Here is a 26,266-nt window from a genome sequence, read left to right on the forward strand (position 1 = left end):
TAAACTCTCTCGGGTTCAATGGGAATTAAAAGAAGCTTTAGGCTGGAGAATAAAAAGCTTAAGGAAGAGTGCATGTTTCTATCTGGAACTTCCTCTTTCCAGCTAAACCCGCCAGCGGTAATCATTTGACAGAAAGGGGAAAGGATTACTATCTAAGCCATTGCCTTTTAGTGTAGTGTCTTCTGGAATTGGGGAGCATCACATTGCTGTGGGAGGGTGGGCTTGCAGAAGAGGAGAGGTAGGGTGCAATTAGAGAAAGCTGCCTTTCCCTGAATCAGTGGGTTACTCCTTGAAAGCCACTGGCATTCACTCCCTTTCCCTTTGGTGGCCCAGAGTCTGCTCTGGGGACAACTCAGGTACAGGCCTATGTGCTCTGACAACATATTGCTGCTTGATGGGAACCTAGTCTCCCAACAAATGGCTCCAACCCCGAAGCAGCTAAAAGGCACATGTACCCTTCTGGTGAGGAGGGGAATGGGAAAGAGAGGCAGAAAAGGAGCAGGAGGGACAGCCAAAAAAGCAAGAAGATGGAAAAGGAGATTGCAGAGACAAAAGGGGTGGGACAGAGAAAATGGACAGATAAAAGGAAAGATAGTGGCAGCTTTACGAAATAAGAGTCTTTTGGATGGCGATGATCACCCAGCCAACAAATCATCATACGGGTAGTTCCACCAAATTGAGGTTGAGAACCATTGTTTTAGCCTTTCAAGGTAATACGGATGATCCAGCATCTTGTCTCTACAATGTGTGGAGTTAGGGTTTTTTGTTGTTGTGGGTGTTTTGTTTTTTGTACTACACAAAGGCACAACATATGTATTGGCTGGAGCAAACCAGTGGGCACGGTTTTGCTGTAGGTTGTGGACCTAGAAGAGGTTTGGAACAGAAAAGCAAGAAATAAAAAGTGTGGCTCTGTACTGACAGGCAGATTTTTATTGCTGCTAACGCTGGCTGAGTCACTCCATTTATAATGGAAGAATCATGCTATATATTTTCTTCTCTCTCTGAATTTAATTAATCTCAGATTTTTAACTTGTCAAAGCAAGCTAAAACAACCTATTAGAAAAGCTTGTGAAGACCTTGATGTTTCATGTACAAGTTTTATTTTGTTCCTTTTTTTATTTTACAAGCAATAAATCCTGGCAACAATTTTTTAATACAACTCAGACTTTGATCTCCATCTCTTCCTAGTCACAACACATCTGCTTGCTGTTCAAAGATGTTGGTGCTTGTTCTGTTTAAAAAACAAAACAAAACAAATACAACTTAATTTGTTAATTTATCAGACAGAAAAATAAAGTTTATTTCCAAGTGAATACACCTATAGGAGAATTTGAACCCCTCAATTTTCTAAATCATACTTAGTGATCTCCCTACCTATGCTTCACAAAAGCAATTAAAATTCTATTATATAAACTGACCACTACAACAAGTGATAGAAAAACATTTCCTACATTACTGAAAAAATCTGGGGCCTATATATCCTGATGTTCCTTTGATTTCTGTGAACATTCATTTAAAACTGTAGGAAAAAAAAAAAAAAAAAAGCCGAGTGTGTTCAATAGCAGAGGGCTGCAGACAAGAGTTCAAAGAAAGTGCACTTACAAATTCATACTTATGTCTGCAATAATTTAAACATCCATTTAAAATCAGATTTACTTACTGTATGTTTTTCTTCATCTAAAAATTATTAGGAAAAAGAACTAGGAAATAAAGGCAGGCCCCAGAGGAGGGAGATAGCCAATAGAAAAAGTAAAAAGAATGAACTAAACCATAAGCATTGCAATAAAGCAAAGAAAAAACAAGATCAGTCACAGAGGTAGGAAAATGGGAAAAGATTAGTAACAGGGAGAAATGTTAATAGCAAAGGTTATGATATTCTAAGAATATAAATGTCTCTATAAAGCTGTAAAACTCTTAACAGCTAAGTGGATGGGAGCTTTTAAAATGAATTACAATTATAACAAAGTTCTGTTTAAAATAATTATCTCAAATTATAGATCAAAAGAAAATGACTAACAATATTTTCTCACATAGTTAAACTAATTGTGCACGCAACCAACATCTTCTTAGTTTTCATTACAAAAAATCGAAGACTAAATAGGCATCTGCTGAGCTTTTTTCTGATGGAAAAAACCAAACAAAACAGTGGCCGTAAATTAAACAAAGTTTTGTTATGATGGTGTTTGCTAAGTAACACAATTATAATGAAGAATGTTAATATCAATTTATTGCCGTTTACATGTATTGTCAAATGGAGACCACTATACACTGCAATTCGGTTCATATCAACCACTGCCTCTAACACCATCAATAAGTATACATTTTAGAATAATAATTATAATCCTTTCAGGTTTGTATCTTAAGCCATTATGTTGATAAGGAATGGCTTTGAAAGAGAGCACCTTATTTACAATCATTTAAAAACAAGTCTCGTGGAAGAGAAAAATAAACCATGGATGTATTACAGGACCACTAGAACATTTTTGATAAAGAATAACAAGGGATCTACACTGAATTAAACAGGAACTATGAAAGAGCAAAACTTGCACCTGCTTCACTCTTCAGCGGACAGCAATTTTGTTTGTTTGTTTGTCTCTGTAGCAAATTGGGAAAAGGCAAGAGTTGAAAAGCAAAACAATTGATTTAACTTTTCTAGCCTAGGAACTGAATATGAATAAGTTGCTCTTGGAGTTATATAGGTGGCTTTTCAAAATAAAATGAGGAAACTGTAAATGCTTGTGCCAATCATTTTTTAATAAAGACTGATTGAAATTGCTGTTACATGAGAAACTCATATTAACAGTTATTTCTGTGGTGTCTCATTTCAGTTTTCTGTGTTCAGAGGAGAGATTTCTTAGTTGAATGGATCCTGCTGCCTAGATAAGGCATCAGAATCTGTCAGATGGTGAGATTAGAATCCTAACAACTTGCAGATGACATTCAAGCATAGCAAACCCTCATCCTTTGTTGACAGTTTGTCTGGTAATTGTCTACAACACTGACATTTAGACAAGAAGAGGCCTATGAAATGTGTACAGTTAGAGAATGTAGCTGAGGCTAATCTTACATTTTTTTTGAGGCTTTTTTTTTTTTTTTTTAATTAAAGATTGTTTGCAAGCTTTCAAGGAAGAAAAGCCATAACCTATCCCACTAAAGCACAAACCGCAAATCCAACTGTTTAGAAATTGATCACCAGGAGGTTGTTTGTTTGTTTTCTTAATGTATTCATTTTTGTTCTTTGCATAAATTCTGAAAATAATTTTCCTGCAAACAATTAATTGAGCTCATTTGATAAACATGAAATTTGAGCTGTTTTGATTGGACACATAGTATACATGCTGTGTTTCTGTTCCCTGTCTGGATGAGCATAACTCTTAGGCTCTGCTTTCCGGCTGAATACTTGCATAAGAATTTGCAATGAGCTTTTCTTGAATATTTTAATTTCCTTAAAATTCACTGTTTTGAGAAACATTCCAGCTATCAACATTTCTTGCTTGAATTTTCAGGAAAAGTGGATTCATACCTATGAAAGTGAATTCATTTAAAAATTCATACTAATTTGCAGAAAACCTTTTTGTGAAATCTGCTCATCTCTAATTTTTAGTTACCACAAATGATATAATGTCCACCTTACTATTATAAAAGTTGGGAGTGGAGGTGCATAAAATGTAATGAAAGTTTCAAGCCTTCCTTCAAAGCCAATTCTAGTTATCCTCTCATTTCTCATATCGTCCCACGTTTTGGGGGAAAATAATAAAACACAAACAGCTTTCACTATGTTCAGCCTGCAGGAAGCCCTGAAAACCACACACAAAGAAACCACTAATGTATTAATTGAGTAGCTAGCAGAGTCATTAATTTAAAATCATGAAATATTTGCAGATTATTTGTAAAGTACTTTTTAAGATGCTTTATGATGAAAGACACCTTGGAAATTTGTAAAGCTCATAACATGTATCTTTACTGTCATACCTAAAAATATAAAAAAGATTCTTTTCCCTCTTTTTAGTCTGATTTCATGCATTTATAATTCTTGAATCAGGTCAGAGTGGCACTATGGATGTTTTATACCAACAGTCTGTTTCTTAAATTAGGTTATTCTTTGACTTGAGGCTTTTGGTAGCTTATTGCTAATTGAGGCTTATAGCTTGATTAACGCACAACTCCAAAACTGCAGGTAGAAAGCTGCTTTTTAAAATTTCAGTAGACCATTAAAGGCAGTTGTGCTTTGAAAGCTGCTGTTAAACTGAATAATTCACAGAGGATTCAGGTTATATAGGTATGACAGCCTGTGTCTGAAAGCAACAGCCCCAAACCCCCATATTTACCAATGTCATATAATTATGTTATGTTCTGTAAAATGTATGCCTTGTTGGGTATTAATTTAAAAGTATTGAGCTGCTAAAAATTAATATCCTGTTAGATTGTATGTGCTGCCATAGTATGTGAAGTTATGAAATATTGTTGTAAATGCTGCTAGAACATGTTGTAAGGTGGAAACCACCTAAACTGGCTTTTCAGGTACAACAATGAAGTGGCCAGACATGTTAATGGGTCATCAAAGAAAGATTCCACTACCAGGGATTGCTTACCGTGAAGGCTTTGCTGTAGGATGCACATTTGCAATGGGGTTGCTTGACCAATGGAAAGCAGCAGCCACGTCACATGCATAGACTGTCCTAGCAAACTGAAACAGACTATAAAAGGGGGTGGGTAACATCATTACAGGGCTCCGCTCCCAATCAACTGAACACCTAAAGGGTCATCTGGAAGACAAAAAGACTTGGAAAGGAAGGAGGTTCCTTTTCAGCAATCAGATTTCCCATTTGTCCATGCTGCACAATTAATAGATTCCAAGGCCAGAAGGGACTATTGTGACCATCTAGTCTGACCTTCTATATAACATAGGCCATAAAGCTTCCCCAAAATAATTCCTAGATTTTATCTATTAGCAAAACATCTAATCTTGATATAAAAATTGTCAGTGATGGAGAATCCACCATGACCCTTGGTAAATTGTTTTAATGGTTAAATACTCTCACTGTTAAAAAAAAAATTATGGTTTATTCCCATTCTGAATTTGCTAGCTTCAACTTCCAGCCATTGGATCATATTATACCTTCCTCTTATAGATTGAAGAGCCCATTATTAAGTATTTGTTCCTCCTGTTGGTATCGGGGAGACTGTAATCAAGCCATCCTGTAACCATCTCTTTGTTAAGCTAAATAGATTGAGCTCCTTGAATCTGTCACTATAAGGCATATTTTCTAATCTTTAATTATTCTCGTGGCTCTTCTCTGAACACACTCCAATTTATCTACATCCTTCTTGAATTGTAGGCACCAGAACTGGACACAGTATTCCAGCAGTGGTTGCACCAATGTCAAATACAGAGGTAAAATAATCGTTCAACTCCTACTCAAGAGTCCCCTATTTATGCATAGCAGAATTACATTAGCTCTTTTGGCCACAGTATCGCCCTGGGAGCACATGTTCATCTGATTATTCACCATTATTATTGATAATTCTGTCATTTCCATCTAGTAGTGCACCAATACCATCGTCAGGATTCTTTTTGTTACTAATACATTTATTAAAAAACTTCCTTATTGTACCTAATGCTTTTGGCTATAGATTTCTCCCTGTGTCCTTTTGCTTCCCTTATTAATTTTCTACAATTTCTAAATTCTGATTTATATTCATTACGATCAACTACCGCTTTCTTCCATTTGTTATATATATTTCTTCCATTTGTTCCATTTTTACATCTGCCTTTACTTACCCTCTAAACCAGGCCATTTTTTTTAACAAGTAGAGTCTTCTTTCTTGATTGTGGCTTTTTGGGCATCTAGGAAGGTGCTCCTACATTATTCCCAATTATCATTCACATTTGTCTGATTAAATTCTTCCTCTCTAATTTGGCTCATAACTCTTTTCAGCTTTGTGAAATTGGCCCTATTAAAGCACCAAGTATATATAAGTTACTGGTCTGTACTTTAATCTACATGGATTTATAAAATCATGATCACTTGTATCTATGCTACCATTAATTTTTAGTTCTGTGATCTGTTCTTCTTTATCTGTAAGGACAAGGGCTAATATAGAATTCCGCAGTGTTGGCTGTAAGAGTTAGGAAAGTGTTAGGAAAGAAAAGTCACAGTGCTGGCTTTTTGAGTTAAGAGAGTGTCATCTATAATGTTTAGAAATGTTTTAGTACTGGTAGCATGAGACCCCCAGCATATGTCACTCCACTTTAAGTCCTCCAGGACCATGTAGCTTTTTTTCTTACACGTTAAGAATAGGTGTGTCCTCCTGTTCCCTAGTGTGATTTGGTGGTCAACAGCATCCACCAATCAATAACTCAACTTGTGCTTTATCTGTTTGGACATTGATCTATAAGAATTCAAGATCATTTTCTTCCAAGTCATCAGTGACTTGGAAAGAGGTAATGCCATTTTAGGCATGGAGTGCCACTGTCCCCCTTTTTTGCCACTCAGTCCTTCTGAAATAAGTTATAACCTTTGATTTTAACATTCCAATTGTGTGACTCATCCCACCAGGTTTCAGTAATACCAACTAGATGGAATTTATGCTCATAAATGAGGAACTCCAAATCCTCTTGTTTGTTACCCCCATTTCCTCGCATTGGTGCATAGTGTAGACATGACCTGATCTTAGAGGGTATATAGTTTTAGGTAAAATATAATCTACTTGCTAAGCATGCATATAGAAATAATAATAGAAGTTATTGAAGCTGTAACAGCAAGTAGAAGAACCAAAATATATGTATTAAAATAGGCTTGGCTATAGGTAATAAACATTAAGTGTTAAGGGCTTAGAGTGAGGTCCAGTAGAAGTTGGCATAAATTAGCATGAGTATTGTGTGCTTGACCTAAGATTATAAAATTTAACAATATGTATCTTGTGATTAATATTGTAGCATCTTAGAATACTTTTGCAATAAGGTAATCATAGAGCTAACCCCACTGACATACTGAAACTATTGGGACTTTGATGCAAATGAGGTGTTAATGGTTGGAAGTTTAACTATGGTAGCTGGCATACCACATATGATTAACCAGAAGACCACACATGGACAAGGGCCAAATTCTTATCAAATATAGTCCCAGAACTGTGTGGGTGGAATAGGAAAAGGTGTATCAAAGATGAGGTTATCCAGTCACTGGGAAGATGACATGGGATAATTGGGTAGGAAGCGTGGCCCAATGCCTTTCTCTCGGAGTGATCTTCAACTTACCTTTCCTTCCATTTTGTTTTGAATGGTCTTCATAAAATTGTAAGTATGAACAATGTAGGAGACCACTTTACTGTATTTGTTGTATTTTATATATGTTGATTTTTCCCATGATTTCAATTATACTTGTCTGTATTAACTAACGATCATACAGTTTCTGTGTGTTATTCACCTGTTTCGTCTTTTTAATTAACTCTAAGTAGCTACCTAAAAATAACCTGTTATTTATGACAGGTGCATCCAGTTTACAATAGGCAATTCATGTCTTCTTTTCATGTCCTTCAGTTCCTTGATTAATTTTCTTCTCAACAGCTTGATTTTGTGCTAAGTGATTATATCTTCCCTCTTTTTACCCTCCCTTTTTTTATTATTTTACCCTGTCCTGACTACTCTAGTCAACCTGTCCCTGAGGATATTGGTCCCCCATCTACTCAAGTGGAGGCCATCCAAACTGTACAGACTTTTCCCCCCATAAACGGTGAATCATTGTTTCACAAACCAAAACCCTACACAACTCACCTAACCAGAGATTCACTTCCCAGAATCTTCTGTCTTTTCTCTTTCTTTGCATATAGCATGGGAAGGATCTCAGAGAAGATTGTCTGAACATTCTTCTTTTTCAATATGCTTCTGAGTTCCCTGAAATTATCTACTATTCCAGTGACGAAAGTCAGACTGGGATCTTGGTGATCTGTTGGCAGCAGATTTACCAGATAAACTGAAGAAGAGCACCTTCTGGGAATTAATGACACTCATTTAAATTATCAACCATCTTTAGCTCTAACAACCAGAAACGCATTTGTCTTGATGCCCTTATCCAGCTAAGTAGTGGGTGGGAAAAATATTCTTCTCCCATACTCTGGTGTATGTTTCACTGAAGTCAATGGAGTTACAATGGTGTTAAAATGTAGTGAGAGAGAAATATGGCTCAATATCTCTTGTTATTTTCCAAACACCAGCTCTGTGTTGTTGCTGAAAATGGGTTGGAAGGCAAATTCATGTGCAAACCTGAGACAATGAAACACACACATTTTTTTGAGACAGAACCCTCCCCCAGCTCAGTTTTACAAACCTATTTATTGCAGCTGCTATGTTGTTGATATCAAGGTGCTGACAGTAATTTGTGGGTGTTTTGCTTATTACATTTCATTAAGTGGGAACAGTGGGAGGTTGAAGAACGCTATAAGTGGTGGTATTGTAAGGAAAACTAAGCAGCTGCCACGGTAGGCAACAGTTTTAAATGGAGATCTGTTTTTCTTTAGTTAAATTGTTGCATTCGTAAACCTTTTACAACTGTTCATATAAAAGAGGCTAGGGAAGAGCTTCCTATTTGAAGGAGATGAGGGAATGGGTAAAACATGTTTCTCAAGAAGGATGAGAGGATAATACCTAAACATTCACCCCAGTAATGTATCTGGAAACAGTCCATTTAGGGCAGACGCAGGACCCTTCACTTTGGCATAAGACACTTGGGGAGTCGGGGAACTGAAAAGCATAGAAACAAACAAATCCTTAGAAACATGAAACAAGCAAATACTTCTGTCTGAAGTTCCTAGGCAAGATTAGGAATTATGTCTGGAGGTTTATCTGCTTTCATGAGGTTACAGGTAAAATAAAGTGTAATTATTGATTATTTGGTAAGAATTACATTTGACTATTAGCTTTTGCTCATTTATAAGCAGAGTGCCGTATCCTCAGATTGGGTATACAGGCATACTGCTATTGATTTTAATGGAGCTTTGATGATTTACACCAGCTGATGATGGCCAAGAGGATTTTAAAGAATTATATTAATAAAGAGTAACAGACCTATGGTCCTTAACATTCTCACTGTTCAGAAAGAGGGGGTTTGGATGTTGGGAATTACTATTTTGGATTACAATAATTTGTATTCCTCTGGTACATGCACTGTTGAGGAGACAGGAAACCTGCTGAAAACTAGGACTAATTCAGTTTAAAGGGAATGGACAATTGTGAACAGAAACCTTATAATCTGAAACCCCTTCGTGACAACCGCAGTTTCCTGTCGTTGGTTTTAAATAGCAAGTCCATATGCATAGAGAAGTACACAAATTGCAAGATGCTTCATATTTGCATTGAAGCCATCTGTTCTTTAAGGGTAATTTTAAAGTGATTTCAATTGCATCTGCTTTTGCTTTAAAAAGAGACTATAAACAGTATCCCCATTAGGTATGTTTTAGAATAGGAAAGATTAAATATATCTTTACAACACAATCGGACCACATTCACTGTGAAATATTTTGTTTATGTAGTGAAATCCTGGCTTAACACTTATATTACTTTGAATGCACACAATTGCAAAAGATGAGAACCCTGATTTTTAGATCATTAGTAGTGATCTAATGAGCACCTTATACATCTTCTTGCAGTCATAATTATGATTAAATCTGAGTTTCATGGTTGATATATAATACATGTAATATATTAACTGCTGGATGTATTTATTGAGCAATTTAACATGACTATTAATTAAATGCAAATCACATAGTGACAGTTAAGATTTTTAATTCAGAGAAAAAAGTTGGTGAGAACATATAAGTACATGAAATACAGCACATAGGAAAAGCAGGGTATCAAGCTTTAATTACAGAGATATGTGAACTGGAGAAGCTAGTAGAGATATATATGTTTAAAATTGTTCTTTTGTTTTAGTAGTCTGCATGAATCAGAGAGAAATTTGGCTGGTGAACATTAAGAACGGCCATACTGGGTTAGATCCATGGTCCATCTAGCCCAGTATTCCATCTTCTGACAGTGACCAAAGCCAGATGCTTCAGAGAGAATGAACAGAACAGGGCAATCATCAAGTGATCCAACCCCTCTCATCCAGTCTCAACGTCTGGTCGTCAGAGGGTTAGGGACACCCAGAGCATGGGCTTGCATCCCTGACCATCTTGGCTAATCGCCATTGATGGACCTATCCTCCATGAATTTATCTAATTCTTTTTTGAACCCATTTGTACTTTTGGCCTTCATAACATCCACTGGCAATGAATTCCACAGCTTGACTGTGTGTTGTATGATGTACATCCTCGTCGTTTTTTAAAACCTGCTGTCTATTAATTTAATTGTGTGATCCCTGGTTGTTGTGTTATTTCAAGAAGTAGATAACACTTCCCTATTCACTTTTTCTAGACCTTTATTGTATTCCCCCCTTAGTTATCGCTTTTCCAAGCTGAACAGTCCTGGTCTTTCTAATCCTTGCTCATATGGAAGTTGTTCCATACTCCTTACTATTTTTGTTGCCCTTCTCTGTATGTTTTCCAACTCTAATATATCTTTTTTGAGATGAGGTGACCAGAAGTGCATGCAGCACTCAAGGTGTGGGTGTGCCATGGCTTTATACAGTGGCATAATGATATTTTCTGTCTTATTATTTATCCATTTCCTAATGTTTACTAACATTCTGTTGGCTTTTTTGACTGCTGCTGCACATTGAGAGGATGTATGCAGAGAACTATCCACAATGACCTTAAGATCTCTTAGACCCTGTCATTTTGCAGGTATATTTGGGATTATGTTTTCCAATGTGCATTACTTTGCATTTATCAACAGTGAATTTCATCTGCTATTATGGTGTCCAGTCACCCAGTTTTGGAAGATCCCTTTGTAACTCTTTGCAGTCTGCTTTGGATTTAACCGTCTTAAGACATTTTGTACCATCTGCAAACTTTACCACTTCACTGTTTACCCCTTTTTCCAGTTATGAATATATTGAACAGCACTGATCCCAGTACAGATCCCTGGGGGACTCTGCCATTGACCTCTCTCCACTGTGAAAACTGGTGGACTAGATAGTCAGGAGATTGGAGTATGGTATCTTCCAATTTTATACTAGTGGCTTGAATCTGTGGTTGGTTTGTGATGAAAAGAAATGACAACAATAGTTCTTTTGATGGCTTATATTGGAAATCATTCCTGAAACCAGTCTGTCCAATGCCTGGAAGAGACTTTAATAACTGGCTCTTTGCTTGAGGAGTGACATGGATGTATTTTATATAACAAAATAAATAAATAAATAAAATAGGATAACTTAACTGAACAATCATTGTTTTTGTTTGACCTAATTTCTGTTTTGTTATTTGTTTACTTTTCCGCCTTCAGACTATGAGCTTCCTGGGGCAGGGATTTTTCCATCTTCTCTGTTTTGAATGTGCCTAGCATTCTGTGAAGGCTACCAAAAATAAATACTAAATAATAATATGGTCCCTGACCTTTAATTACAGCAGAGGTAAGCACCATTGTTAATAGCCTCAGCATAGTGGCCAAGGATTTGAAGGGAGTATGGAGAGTGGACTACTCTGTCACTCTTAATGAGGTGATCCATTCAATGCAGCAGCTGTGGAAATTTGCCTGCCACTGCCATGCTGTACTGTTCTTAGAAGGTCAGTCCTGAGACCTGTCAATCTTGTACTTTTCATAAGCACTAAACACACTTTGGTAAACTTTTTAAAATAGTTCCAAAGCACCTTTGGATTAGTTCCTCAATGGGCACAAACCAATGTAGCTCCATTGACTTCAATGCACTTAAAAGTATTTACACTAGATGCAGATCTGACCCTGAGATTTTTGTCCATCTTTTACTTCTGATTAATAATATTCATTCAAATCATTTTGCTTTTTTAATGCATTCTTATGGACTAAAGTATCCTGTACGTGAATGTGTTATCCAAAATTCCTGTCCAGAGAACTTCCTGGCAAACACAGCAATTCCTTTAGGAAAAAAAAAATAGAAACTCTTGTAAAGAAATATCTTTATAAAACAAATAATGTTACTGGCAATAAATATCTCAGAAGGAAACCTTCAGAAAGAGTTGAATGTGAGTGTGTGAGACTATTTCAGTGCTTAAAAGTATTAAACATATGTACCTGTTGGAGAAACATTGGTTCCACCAGATTTAACCTTTTCTTTATATGAAAACATGGATTATTCAGATCGCCATCATGCATCTTGAATATGATCAGGTAGCAACAATATAATCAGACATCTGTGTGCCTTCCAAATATGCACGGCTGATTAATCCACAGACAGAATTAACTGTCTGTGTGACTTAGTGTTTTCTATAACACCTATCAACCTGGTATCTAAGTGCTGAAGTCTGTGCATAGTAAAAGATTAGACCTTACCTTTTTTCCTTTGGAAAAATGTCAGTTTCCTTTCACTTTCTATCTAATATGTAAAGAGAAACAGCCACACTTTTTTATTAAGATTAAAGAAGTCAATTTATTATTGATTATGCTGAACAAGTATATAAATCTCATTACAGTAAGGGAATGGGGTGAGAGAGCCACAAGGAAATATATTATGGAACAGTTGTACTATACTTTTCCAGTTCACTCGAAAACTGATTTCTGAGGCTGCAGAATCTCATTTTACTTTATACAAATCCTACAGATCTAAAATCTTTCATATAGTTGTCTAGAGGAAATAATATTTAATGTAATTATCCTAAGAGATTCTTTGCTCTTGTATTCTGAATCCAAATCATCTCACCACCTCTATGTCAATCTGCCTTTTTTAATGCCGACACACTGAAGAAGAAATGTCTAACACTGATAATTATTCAAAGTGTGCTGGGGCTGAACAATTGAGACCCTTTTTCTGTGAGCACTCATATTTTCTTTCAGAAGATGTCCAGCACAATAAAATATAATTGTTTAAAGCATGGTTCATATACATATCTCACAAAGCACACCAGTTGCAACAATGTATGAGAGTGGGAGTAGACAGAGCTCTTAGAAGTGTGAAGTGTTGATAATATAAGTATAGTTATGAAACCGGTTGACAGCTTACTACTTATAGGCAGATAGAAGAAGTGTTTTGGAGCTGCATTTTAATAAGGATGGAGACTCAGCGAGGCAAATGGAGGCAAGTAGACGGCCCTGTATACCTGGTGCAACAGCAGGAGCAAGTACACGAGAAGAGAGAAGGAATAGGGGTTATAAGGTAGGATAAAAGCTGTAGAGTGGAGAAAGCAAGAGATCTTGAATGATGAGAAATGTTTTTGTATTATATATAAAATAATAGGGATCTAGTCATCCATGAGCAAAAAGCCAATAATCCAGTGATTAGCACATTTGCTTGGGATGTGGGAAACCCCAGAATAAAGTCCCTGCTCTGCCTGATTTGGAGCCGGGACTTTAACATGGGTCTCCCACTTCCCTGGTTGGTTTCCTAACCACCAGACTATAGACTCAGCCTATGACTACACTAGAGAGCATACCGTGGTGCAGCTGCATCAATGCAGCTACACAGTTGTAAGCTGTCTAGTGTAGCTGCTGTAAAATGACGAGAAAGAGCTCTCCCATCAATTTAATTAATCCACCCTCAACAATCAGCAGCAGCAGCTATGTTGGTGGGAGAAGCTCTGTCCACACCAGCACTTAGGTCAGTATAATTTATGTTGCTCAGTGGGTGTCTTATTCAGATCCTTGAACGACATAAGTTATACCAACATGTGGGCAGATGTGGCCGACAATGTTATGTGGGACGCATCCAATACTACGCGCATGGCCCTGAGGATGATTGGGCCACAGGTTGAGGACCGCTGCTCTATAAAGCTGTGTTCAGGCAACTCACCTGGGATGTAGGGGATTTCAAATCCTTGCACTGAATCAGGTAGAGCAGGGGTTTTACCCAGGGACTCCCACATCTCAGGTCAGTGCCCTAATCACTGGGTATTGGCTATTATGGGGTGCTCACTCTTTCTTTCATTTTGACCAGAGATTCATCCTGGGCCATAGAAACTGTTTTGATGAATTGGCATTTTGTACAAAAAAGTGTTGTCTAGAAAATCCCAACCAGCTGTAGTTGTAGGTGACTCTAGGAGATCCCGGAGGAGAATGTTTATAGCAGACAAAATGTGAAGTGACAAAGACATGCATTTGCAATTCCAGAGGAGTAAGCAGCAAGGAAGTGTCAGATTTTGGTTATGTTAGGATGGTGAAAAGCAGACGAAGACTGTAGCAATTTGAGATGCAAAGGAGAGTCAAATCAAAAGATAACTTGACTTCAAGATTACAGATAAGACAGCTAAAAGGTGGGCCAGAATTCAGAAGGGAGTTGTGCAATGGATGTGACTGAAAGGTATTTTTCTTCACAGTGGGAAGGTATAATTAAATTAACTAAAGTTAAGATCAGTATTGATGTGCGTAAGACAGATGGGGATTGTGTTCATGGAGAGATCCCTGCAAGGTTTAAAGGTGAGGTAGGCACATGTATGATCAGCATAAAACTGGTAGTCAAGGTTAAATTCTCAAATGATGTGTCCAAGTGGAAAGGCAGAAGATAGAAAAGACAAGGGCTGACAATAGAGTTTTGGGAAATCCCAGAGCAGTTAGATACCATACATACGGGCATAACCAGATGAGGAAGGGACCTGAGACACCAACACAGCATTCTAAGTGTACCAGTAGGATAATGTGGCCAATAGTGAGGTCAAGGAAGAGAGGTCATTTGTGTGTGGAAGCCATGGCTAGCAGAATGTGTAGAGTTACTGACTGCCCTCCAAAAGGCCACTTTTGCTCTCTAGTTAGTGTTAAAACTGGATTTGGATGGATTGAGGGGTGTGTGTGTGTGTGTGTGTGTGTGTGTGTGTGTGTGTGTGAGCGACAGACACTGCTATTGAAAAAAAAATAAGAGTTTTGGATAGTTGATTGAGTGGGGTTACAAATCAGTGAGTCTTTCTAATCAACACAAATGTTTAATCAAATATCTAAAGTTGGTTTGTGATGTTGAGAGAAGTAAAATACATGAAGAAATACAGGGTGACCCCTCTAGAGCACAGACAGCAGAAGAATTACTTGTATTCATGGTCCAAGTACTCACTCAAAACTTCCTGGGGTGAAAGTGCACTCATTCAAGCGTTTCTGATTGATCTGATAAAAGTGTATGAGTAAAATCCACAGGATTCCTCCATCCTGGCTATGTGATATTAAAGGGACATTGATTTTCTTATGCTTGATTTTAGAAGTCTACCAGGTAACTGGAAAACAATTTGTTTAATAATAGAGAACAAAGACTTCACACAGGGGAATATTCAGCAGGTATTCCCTCTATCACACATTCTTTGTGTCATACTTTCAGCAGGTCCTTAAAAGATGGATGCAAAACGTGGTTACGATATTCATGTCCCATCCCCACAAAAAGAAATCTCATGATTTTAAGGAAATGCTGTATTCACTCTTTCCCTGCCAGTGTTGGTCCTCCTGAATGGTAGGGCTATGAGAATAAAGCCATGTGTGCTCATGTTAAAATACAATGATTATTTTATTGCAGGCAAAAATGTTTCTGTGTCGGAGTTCTCTATTGAAAAATAAACCTCAGTAGGACGGACATATGCACTTTAAAGACTACGTGTGTTCCACTTTGCATTTTGCATTCGTATGGACTGAAAGAGTTGAAGTTGATCAAGAGCAGATACAAGCTTAAAACATTTACAAAAACATGGGCGTTTGGAGGCCTACTGGCATGGAAAGGTGGCTACCCAAGATACTACTTTCATAGCCTGGCACTGTCGTGACTTTGGTTAAGTGACACTCACCATAGCCATTGTGTGATTTAAAAAAATAAAACAAGAATCAACAGTTCTGGAAGGACCTCCTATACTGATGGTTGCTGTATAAGATGTACTGATGATAGGAATGATGATAGGAATAATGGTTGCTGTATAAAAACTTGAATAGACTAGAATAGAACGTGCAGCTGTGGACAATGAACTTGCAATATGAGATCTTGGCTTACTTGTATAGACGTAAGACTTTTGTATGAGTCTTACAGAATGCTCTGCTCCATGTTTAATTAAACCAGGCAAAAGAAGTCCAGAAACTTTTATTCCTAATACAGCAATTTGATTCTTAAGCGTTGGATCCCTGAAAGAACTGTGGTTTCCTTTACACATTTATTTACCTTGGCAACTCCCTCCCGACAAGGTGTCCTTTTAATGTGGGGATGCAACCCTTTCACTGCAACTTTGCAATTTCTCTCTCTCTCTGTATCCTTCCAAATGGAACAATAGGCATGTGGTGTCCTGGCATGAGGTCTGTTGTGGGCTTGACAAAGGAAACATTTCTTAAAATGACCAACATCTTGAACAATGTAACCTGATAATTACTATGGCTGGTCTTGCATGGCAGCTAAATGTGTTGCTTTTGAGGCATCAAATGTTTTTATTTTTTTTAAAACACTTCTCTAAGGCAAATGTTTTGCAGGCTGGGAGAGACAAAACATTGGCCAGTGCTTGATGTGGTTTTTATTTATTTATTTCAAACTTTGTAGTACAACGATTGAGTTCACTCTCTCTTCCTTTGTTTTAATTGCTAATAAATCATTCTGTCTGCAAATCATGCTATCAAGCGTGCATCAATTTATCCACTGCTCTGTTCTGCTCTTTGAGAGATGGCTAGAGGTGCCTGCCCCTTAAAACAGCAATGTCATCTTGATCTTTAAAAATATTCCAAGTAAAGATATGCTAATAATTCTGTCAAAGCTTTGCTGTCTTAAAACTTGGGGGTACCTGCTGATTCTCCCACAGTGCAAGATCTGACCCTCTTATTACTCATGAACATGACCAGGAAGGTATAGCCAAGAGATCTGAAAAGGCAACAGATTTTTCCTTTTAAATTTTTAGTGAAGTCTGGATTAAATTTCAGGAAAATATGATCCAGGAACTATCATATGCCTACCCTACAGGAGATTTCTATATTTCAGGTGAATTATTATGGTAGCACTCACAGATCCAAGTCATGATTGTGCTGGGCACTGTATAAACACAGGTAAAGAAACAGTTTTTCCACTGAAAAGGTATAATTTAGATAGGCACCCGGGTTAACTAATATTCTATGCTGTTTTTTAAAAAAGTGGTGTGGTTCCTTTAACAGCCACAATTAGTAAGGACCTCAGTTTTATGTCTCTTCTACAAGATGGCCTACCTGGCAAGACAGTGTCCCTCATCCCATGGTAGAACACTGGTTCAATCTTGATTCAGAGGATAGCATGTCACTTACTATATCACCAGAACTATTTGCTACAGTATTTAGGTCTTGGTTACAATTCTCCAGTCCAAGAATGGACACAGCCTGGTCCTGGTCAGCTACCACAAAGCCTGACCCAACATCAACTGAAGTCAATGGGAAGACTCTCAGGGATTTCAGCGGGCCATAATGAAATCAGACAGGATTACCACACACGTGGTATGACTATAGTCAGCAACTTGAATTTCTTCAGCTAATTTTCAGGCAGCTACTGTAATAATAATGAGTGGAGTCTGACAGACTAGTTCAGGTGAGAACTGACCCAAACCTGCAATTAAAACTTTAATTGAGCCATAACTGAACCAATTTTGAGGTTCTAAAGAGATCAGATAATTCCCCCCCCTCTTTGTTTGGTTTTCCATGTGCCTTTCTGGTTCTGGCCAAGATTGGAAAGAAATGTGCCAAAAAACAACATAAAAAGATTTGCCTTGTGGTATTTCTGGTCTAACTGGAAGCCCTGAATTCCTGACGATGCTCTCAAGCTTTGTGTTCCCCCTTGCTGCAGCTTCTGTGTTCCCCTTGCTAAGTAAGACTTGCTACTCCTGATCATTCTTTTGTCAGCTATTCTTGTACCACATGCACCATGGGTAAAGGACATGGGTGGCTGTTCCCTTGGCCAGTGGCAGCTCCTTGTGAGTGATTCTGGTGCTGGCTGTGCCCCCTCTGCTGGCTGATGGCAAAGCACTGTGAAGCAGCTGCTTGAATTGGGATTGTATGCCTAGTCTTAAACAGCTGCCCTTCATAATTTGTGATGGTGGGAGCCATGATACAGTGCAATAAAATGGTGTCTGGCTCACGGTTACAGACCTAGTTTGAGCCTTGTGGTTATCCCTAGTTTTATAAAACACATTTTCTACCTATATTAACATTACAAAACTAACAGTGAATTCACTGACTCAAATATGAGGCCAAATTCACCTGCTGACTGGCAGAAAGGATCTCCAAACAGACACACACGTGAGGAAAACCAGCATTATTATCCTGTAATTAAAGATTGTATCATTATGCTTATTCATGAGGTGGCTAAATTAAGGATTGGGCAACCTTATTCTGGCAGCTCCTTACCTTTGACTTTGCAACCTTAATAACGTTCTTGTGTTGTAGGTTGTTAAAAAAGCAAACTGACTCCTTCTGCACTTTCTCGTCCAACTTCTCCTTGTGCCAGTCCCATCTTTCTTCTGACCCGTGGCTCCTCATCCCAGTCCCATTCTATTAATCTAGACAGTCTCAGTCTCTACTCCTCATTCCTCTCATCCCCATCCTGGTCTTCTTTCCTAGCAAGTCCTAGACTCACCCTTCTGGACCCTCCAGGCCAAGTCTTCCCCCAGTTTCAGTTTTCTTGTCCAGCCATTCCTAGTTTCCCAACTCCCCTGCCACCCCCGGCTCCTTGTCTTCTCTCTCTCTCTCTCTCTCAAACCTACCCTCCAGTTGCCCTTGCCCCCAATATTCCCCATCTTCACTGGTTCACAGTCCTAATCTTTCTCCCCGGGGTCCCTGTCCCAGTCTCTTTGCCTAGCCAGTCCCATTTCTCCCCATGCACCCAGCTCCTCATGGGATCTGTCTCCCCTCCCACCTCACCTTCTTTTCCTTCCCCTCGTTGGTTCTCAATTCCAGTCTCTTTAATCAGTCAGTCCCAGTTTCTTTTGGTTCCTCATCCAATCTTAGTCTCTCCCCTCCCACCCCCCATCTACTGGCTCTCCCTCCCTCCCCCATTTTCCTCACCTGCTCCCAGTGTCCTTGCCAAGCCAGTCACAATCCCCCTTTTGCTTCTTAGTCTCAGTCTTGCCCCAGCTCCCAGGCCTAGTTCCCCTCACTCCCATAGGTCTAGCTCTTGTGCCCTCTGCACTGAAATTAAGCAGCTTCCTCCTCCACAGTGCCTGGAACAAGTGTGGGTGTATGTTTTTGTGGGGGGGGATGTTGCTGAGTGAAAAGGAGAGACAGTTTCTCTGTTCTCAATTTGAGTGCCCAGACCTGGACCCATCATGGCTGCAGCAGTTCAGAGCTCCAACTACAGGGAAAGTCCTGCTCAGCCCTGGGCTGGAGCATGCCCAGTGTGGGGGTATTTAGCTGCTAAAATTTAAGAAGTCTCTACTGAGAATGTACAAACTGTGATTTTTTCCCAAAGACTTATTTTGCCAAACTTTGCTGGATTTTCTTGTGGCCAAGAAAAGATGCATGTCTGACGTAAAGGCCACTCCCTTGCCAAATTTCAAGACCCTATTCCAAAGCCAGAGGGCACTAAGGCTGTTCAAAGAAAAGGTCACCATAATTTTTTTATTATGGCCAAAATAGTATAATTTTCCCTAGGTTCATTTTTGGAAATGGATGATCTCTTTTGGATGAAACTTTCCAAAAACATTCACTCTGAGGTAGCTGGAAAATTTCAGCCCAAATAGTTGAAGTTTGGCAAAGTTATAAGCAACTGATAAGTCTGACAATGGGAAGTGTCAGGCAACCCTAATAATGACAGTGCTCCCAACCTCCCCTATAATAGTAGATACAATATTATCTGCCATAATAAATTAGATTAAAGCCGCCCTTCCTAATATTATGACTGTCAGAGAGCTGCTTTAGATAAATTTTGAACAATAAGTCTATTGCTACAGTGTGGTGTACTCTGAATCATGTTTTCCACAGCGGATTATTTGTGCCCACACCATTCCATAGCTGAAGACATAATTGCTCATGTAATGCCATGACAACTGTCTTATTTATGTACCATATCTAAAAAGAAATTACTGACAATCAAATTATTCGTTCTGAAGTCATCAACAATTGTTACCGTTTGTCACCAGTCTTCCCCAGAAAGCTGTGTGCTATCTATATGTAATAGGTCACAGTGAGGTGACCTGGCCTGATGACCCAGCAAAAGGGTAGGGAGCAGCATAAGTTGAAGTGGCCAACAGATAGGCCTATGCAAATTCCCTGGTTCTATTATCTTTTTCTGGGCTTTTTTTTTTTTAATCTGCCTGTGACACCCAGGAAGCACTCACTAAAATGATCTAGGGGAAGATATCATTTTCAGATAGCAGCTTTATAATTCAAATTTGTTCTTTTCTTTTCTCTGTTTTCTGATATTGCACTTGCCCTCCTCCCACCCCAATAGTGCTGACCATTTCAAGCCATCCACTTGCTGTTAAAAATAGGATATCATTTTGCCTGTGGTGAACCACGCTCGACACCAGATTCCAGTTTAAGTCAATGAGCTCTGCAGACACCTAACAGCTGTAAAACTCAGGCTGCTTCTATTTAGTTGACTAAATATGAACTTAAGTGCCTAACTTTAGTTATTCACATAAAAAAAGTGGCCTAAGTCATTACTAAATCAGATTCACATGCTAAGCACTTGGGATCCTTTAGAAAGAAAAGTGCTGTGTAAATGTAAGGGAGTTCTAGGCTCAATCCTGCTTCCATTGAAACTAATAGGAGTTTTGCCAATAACTTCATAGGGAACAAGATCAGTTCACTTATTCAAGTGTCTGTGTGAGTGTTTGCACTTAAGAAGTGCGGATGTGTGTGTATGTAATTGTGTATGCATATAGGTGGAAGACAGGGTTGGAAAATTCACCCCTAAAAGCCTTAGCAGTTGTTTTAAAAAGAATGCATGTTATTTAAGGCAAACTGAATGTACTCTATCATTTTGATAGGAAATTCATCTGAATGAAAGGATATGCCAGAAATCAACTAAATGCTAAAACATATTTTGTTTTTCACTCCCATAATTGAATATTGGAATGATTAAAATAAACTTTTTTGTGGGGGGGGAGAAGAGGGTGGGAGAGAAACCTTTCCTAGGCTGTGAGACTGAATCCTGGGTTTCAAGGTGGAAGGTATTTGTTACCCTTATTTCATTCACTCATATTTCAAGGCACTTTCAGTCAGTGCACAACTTGCAAAGAAGGAAGGTCTGTTGAATACTTGTGGAGACAAATTAGAATTGATTGGCTAAGAGGGGAATATTGATTGTTCATATTTAGAATGAGCCATATAACTACTCCCTCCTACACTGATTGAAATCTTTATTTAAAGAATAGATTTACTTTGTGCCACTTACATGATCAACATTTAAGTATCAAAGTTCTCTTCTGAACAAATAACATAATTACTGCCATAACTGGCTGAAAAAATACTGAATGTTTCAAAAGGCTGATGAAAAATTAAGACAAGAAAGTCTGAAATTTGTCACCATTTTCCTTTCCCAGCTCTGATTACTGCACCAAAAAATTTTATTCTGTGACAGGCTAATATCAGGCAATGTAGGGGCCTGCTATCCATACCCCTACTATAATTTATTTGCGTAGTACTAGCAATATGCTAGATGATTTACATATAAGAACACAGTTCTCTGCTCTGAGGCCCTTATTAGACAAAAAGCAGGTGAAGGATGGAGTGGAGGGATGCAAACACAAAAGCAAAATGATTGAGGTTCTATGTATAATTAGGTCCAGGATATCTGTCATGTTTTGGTTTTGTTTCTTTATTTTCCTCCTCTGCATTCTCCTCCTGTAACTACCTATCCCACTGCTCTAGCTTTTAAATGTCAAAGGTAGCCTGGTGGGCCTTGCTGGGTATTGAAGCATGGTCATCATGCAGGGCCTTACCTGCTTTGGAGCTCTTGGTCTTCTGATTTTTTTCACTCTCCTTTTCTTCCTCCTTTGTCCCCTTTAATTCTATTCCATCAGCTGTAACCCATTATTATTATTATTATTTTTCCTTTGTACTTGTAGAGTACAAGGCACCTGACAAAGTTGATTATTTAATTATGAATTAGATTATGGACGTGTCCAATAGGCGTTGAGTGCTTTCCAAACATGTACGAAAATACAGACCTGCTCAAAAGAAATTATAATCTAGAAAGACAAATGAAAGGAAAGGGCTTGCAACATGTAAGCAAGCCGAACAAGGCAATGATAGGTAGAGGTTTCATGATTTTTATAGAATTTTCTTTCCTTCCTCTTTCTTCTATTAATATCAAATATCTAATATATTAATATAGTAGTATCTTCTATTGGACCAAAGATATTATTCACCCATCTTATCTTTCTCACATCTTGGGAGCAACATGGCTACAAAACCACCGCATACTTCTCTATCCATCTCTTTTTCACCAGCCCTCCACAACAGGTAGCTGTGTGTGAATGAAGAGAGAAGTACATAGCCAAAACAAGAGAACCGTTAAGAGTTTCAAATGTTCTAAGGTAGCTTTCTGCAGCTTCTGCCATTGCCCTTTGTAGGGGAGAGAAAGATCACAGTCTCTCATGACTTTCCTATATATTCTCCTAGTTGCTAATTTTTTTTCTCTTTTCCAGTATGTAATTTCTAAGTAATTAGCCTGGCTTGTATTTTTTTTTTTTTTTTGGGGGGGGGGGGGGGAGCACATGAGTGGGGAGGCATGTGAAAGCAGGATATGATCAGGTGTAAGAGGAACAGACTACGTGTGATGGCTACCCTCATGGCCAATACAATGGGCGTTGAATTAGAGACTTCAAGACTAAAAGCATGAGTTGTAGAGCCGAGGCTCTGTAGCTGGGGCTGTAATCACTCAGTATCTGTGGATTGGCAGAGAGGGGGATCTGTAACACACACTCGTTGGTGGGTTACATATGAACAAGAGAGGAGTGGAAGAAGAATGGTGGTGAAGGAGAATAAGAAAATAAGATTAGGTGCTGGTGGAGGAAGAATACTGATTGGTCCAATTAGGGGGCTAATGAAAAGAAATTATGTTACAGAGTGGGCTTTCTGCTGGTGGCCATGGTGATATCCTGTTCTGTTGGTGCTGGGGCCCATGAAGGCTTTTCTGAGGGCAACAGGAGCAAAAGGTTGTACTGGGGGGAAAGGTTGCCCATGGAAGAGAGCAGCTGCTGCCATCCTGGTTGGAGGGCCCCCCTTAAGTGTTAAAACCACTGGGACTTACTATCTCCTGATAGTATGAGGCTCAAACTAGAGGGCTCTGCTTACTTCTCCGTTGCTGTTCTGGTAGTAATAGCTTATCCCAACCTGCAACCTTCACTAACTTAGCCCTTTGCTTCTAATGTCCAGTAATGCCTTCCAGCATGTTCCATCACAGAGGGCTTTTGTACTCTCCAATATGCAGTGCTTTGTGGCCTAGCTCTCCTAATGAGGCTGCATTTACACTACACCTGGGTGTTTCTATGGTCTTGTAGGGTGTGCCTGTATTAGTCACTTTAAATTGCATAAAATCCTTATGGAAACACTTTTAATGATATCCTTGGTTTAAAAAAAAATCAGGTGATATGTAAAGGAGGAGGATGAATGGAGAGCAAATGAGGAAATGTTCTTGTGTATATTTACTAGTTTCCAATTCATTCTGTCAAATGCTGCATTTACATGCTGTGCAGACATTTATGCTTCAACAGCTAGCTATTGCTGAGTGCTTTCAGGACCCAATCCTGCAAGGTGCTGACTCCCTCCCACAGGGCTCTGAGAGCCCTCAATTCCCTCTGACTTCAGTGTAGTGGACAGTTCTTCTCAAATTCATTGCAGGCACACACTGCCTCACAGAATTGGGTCCTAAGTAAGAATACCCAAAGGAGGAAGAAGATTCTGAATTTGCAGAGTATTTAGTCCATTTTTGTCACTTCATTTAAATTCTGTTTCCTTTTGAAGAAACATGCAAACAACATTTAGAGTCTACAAATGAAACCAATTAAAACGTTACAACTGAGACTGAGTTGTTTACATAACTAAGAGAGTGTGAGGTGCCAGAAGAAGTGTCTAGATGTGTGCTTGAGGGCTATGCCATCACTCTGTTAATAAAAAATATTTATAGAATGTCTACAAAATAACAATTAGAGAAAGGAAAAAAACCCACATTACACATGAGATGACAGTTTTGATTTCCTGTTGGGATGCAGATTAATATTTATTAGTACAAGTTTAGATCCTGAAAGGTCTCTTTAATCAAGGTGAGAGGCAATTTTCATCAGATGATCTTTAAAAAGGGATAAATATGCATGACAAGATTAAATACCTAAGTCATAGCAAAGTTGTAATAAGTACTATAAAAACATTCCCTGGTGATCCACTGAGGAAAATACCATTGCTCTCCCTCTCAGTATGTTGAGAAGTATGTTGTTATAACGGAGCAGGGAATGGGGGTGGGGGGTTTGAAGGAATAGAATGCATTTTTTCTTATTAGCAAGGTAGTCCAAATTACTTAGGAATAACTTGTTTAGTCAGTGCACCACTCTATTGACTATCAATCCATTAGGGGCACTTACCCACTGCACTTCAATTCAGTACAAAATACATTAATTTTCCTTCTCATTCTAGCCACTCATTATGATGTGCTGTTGATTACACTGTGTCATAAGGCTCCAAATTCATCCTTGGTGTAACTCTATTCAAGTCACTGACTTTGCACGAAGGGTGAATTGGATCCATTTTGAGGAGTCATTATAAATTATTGTAAATGGTCTATTATTACAAAGTAATCAAGCAAAACCTCATAGCTGAAAATCTTTATTGCACATCATGGAAGCAATGTAGTGGTGTGATGGGGTGGACTAGAGCCAGAGGCCCCCAGCTGGAGACCTCAGGGTCTTGCAATGCCTGTCCCCCTGAAACCACTCCTCCAAACAGCCTAGAGTGGTTGCAGGGGACACAGCCAATCAGAAAGGTTGCAGTCCTTCACAGCCAATCAGGGCCCAGGATGGCCATATAAAAGGACCTGCAGAGGCAGAGACAGTCAGTTCTTTGCTGGAGCCAGAGGAATTCAGCTGATGCTCCTGGCTGGCCAAAGGGAACTGCAGGGACTGGGAGAGTGAGAAAGCGCTCCTGGCTAGTTGCTGGGCCTGAGCACAGAAGACCTCTGAGCTCTTCTGAAACACTGGTGATGGCCAGGCCTTAGGGAAGTGGCCCAGGGAACTGAAAGCAGTTTAATTAAAGGGACATGGTGGTGAAAGGCTGTCATTCTTGGGGTCCCTGGGCTGAGATCTGGAGTAGTGGGTAGGCCTTGGTTCCCCTCCATAGGCCACTGGGGAAATGGCCTACTATCAGAAAGTGATAAGCCCCAGAAGGGGGTCTGAACTTTAGTGGCCCAGAAGGGCCCAGAGAGGGTGGAAACCATTTCCTCCAGGAAAGAAGCCCTAGTGGTATGGCTCAATACCAAGTTTGGGACTGTTTAAAGACTGCAGATGCACCCAACCAGGAGTGCTTGCCAGAAGTGGGTGCTGTACCATGCCTTTTTCAAGAGGTTTTAGAAGAGAATGATGTCATGTTCAAAACAACTATGTTATGACACTGTCCATTTCTCTGTCTATAATTTAAAATGACCTAAGGAAATTCATATCAATGGATAATTAATTATCTCCATGTGTCAATTAGAGACAAACCCTGGATTATTGCACTTTATACAATGCATTCTGTTAATACCACTCTTGAATTGTCAATATTGAACATTGTTCTTTGCATAATGCCATGTCACCTGATTACAGAGGGGGCGATAATACGTGAGTGTAACAAGAGATTAACCAGTCTCTCTCAGTAATTTGTTCTGAGAAGACACTATTTTTCCATGTTAGCCAAAGATTAGCTGTACCAGACAATGATTGTCACCACTATCCAGTGCTTTTTAAGGATAGTGAAATCTACCCAGTGCTTGAAAAATGAAGCCCCAAATAATTCTATCTGAAACATTTCAAGTTTTTCTGGGGAAATAAATGTGATTCATTCTGAGGAAAGAGGTTCTCTTTGAGGATTTTTTTTTCTATAAGGGCTGGGACAGAGAGGGCAATTTTCTCCCTCAAGCGCAGTTTATTTTTTATTTTTTTTAATTTAAAAATGTTATGCTCCACAGCATTCCTTCTGTTCAGTTCTAGAGTTGAAAGACTTTCACTGCATGTGAAGGAGGATGACCAGATGTCCCAATTTTATAGGGACAGTCCTGATATTTGCAGCTTTGTCTTACATATATGCCTATTACTCTCCCACCCCACC

At 38.8% G+C, this 26,266-nt stretch overlaps 1 long non-coding RNA gene across 1 annotated transcript; it reads right to left on the bottom strand.

Annotated features, from left to right (window-relative positions):
• Positions 1-1,090: 1,090 nt before the first annotated feature.
• Positions 1,091-21,973, bottom strand: LOC137166747 (uncharacterized). Its single transcript, XR_010923789.1, has 3 exons — positions 21,910-21,973; positions 4,593-4,697; positions 1,091-1,231 (listed from the first exon to the last, which is right to left on the bottom strand). It is a non-coding gene; the product is annotated as an uncharacterized lncRNA (long non-coding RNA).
• Positions 21,974-26,266: the final 4,293 nt, after the last annotated feature.

Source organism: Emydura macquarii, unplaced genomic scaffold (assembly GCF_026122565.2).
Source record: "Emydura macquarii macquarii isolate MOO-44397 ecotype Brisbane River unplaced genomic scaffold, CSIRO-AGI_Emac_v2 contig_2897, whole genome shotgun sequence".
NCBI lineage: Eukaryota > Metazoa > Chordata > Testudines > Chelidae > Emydura > Emydura macquarii.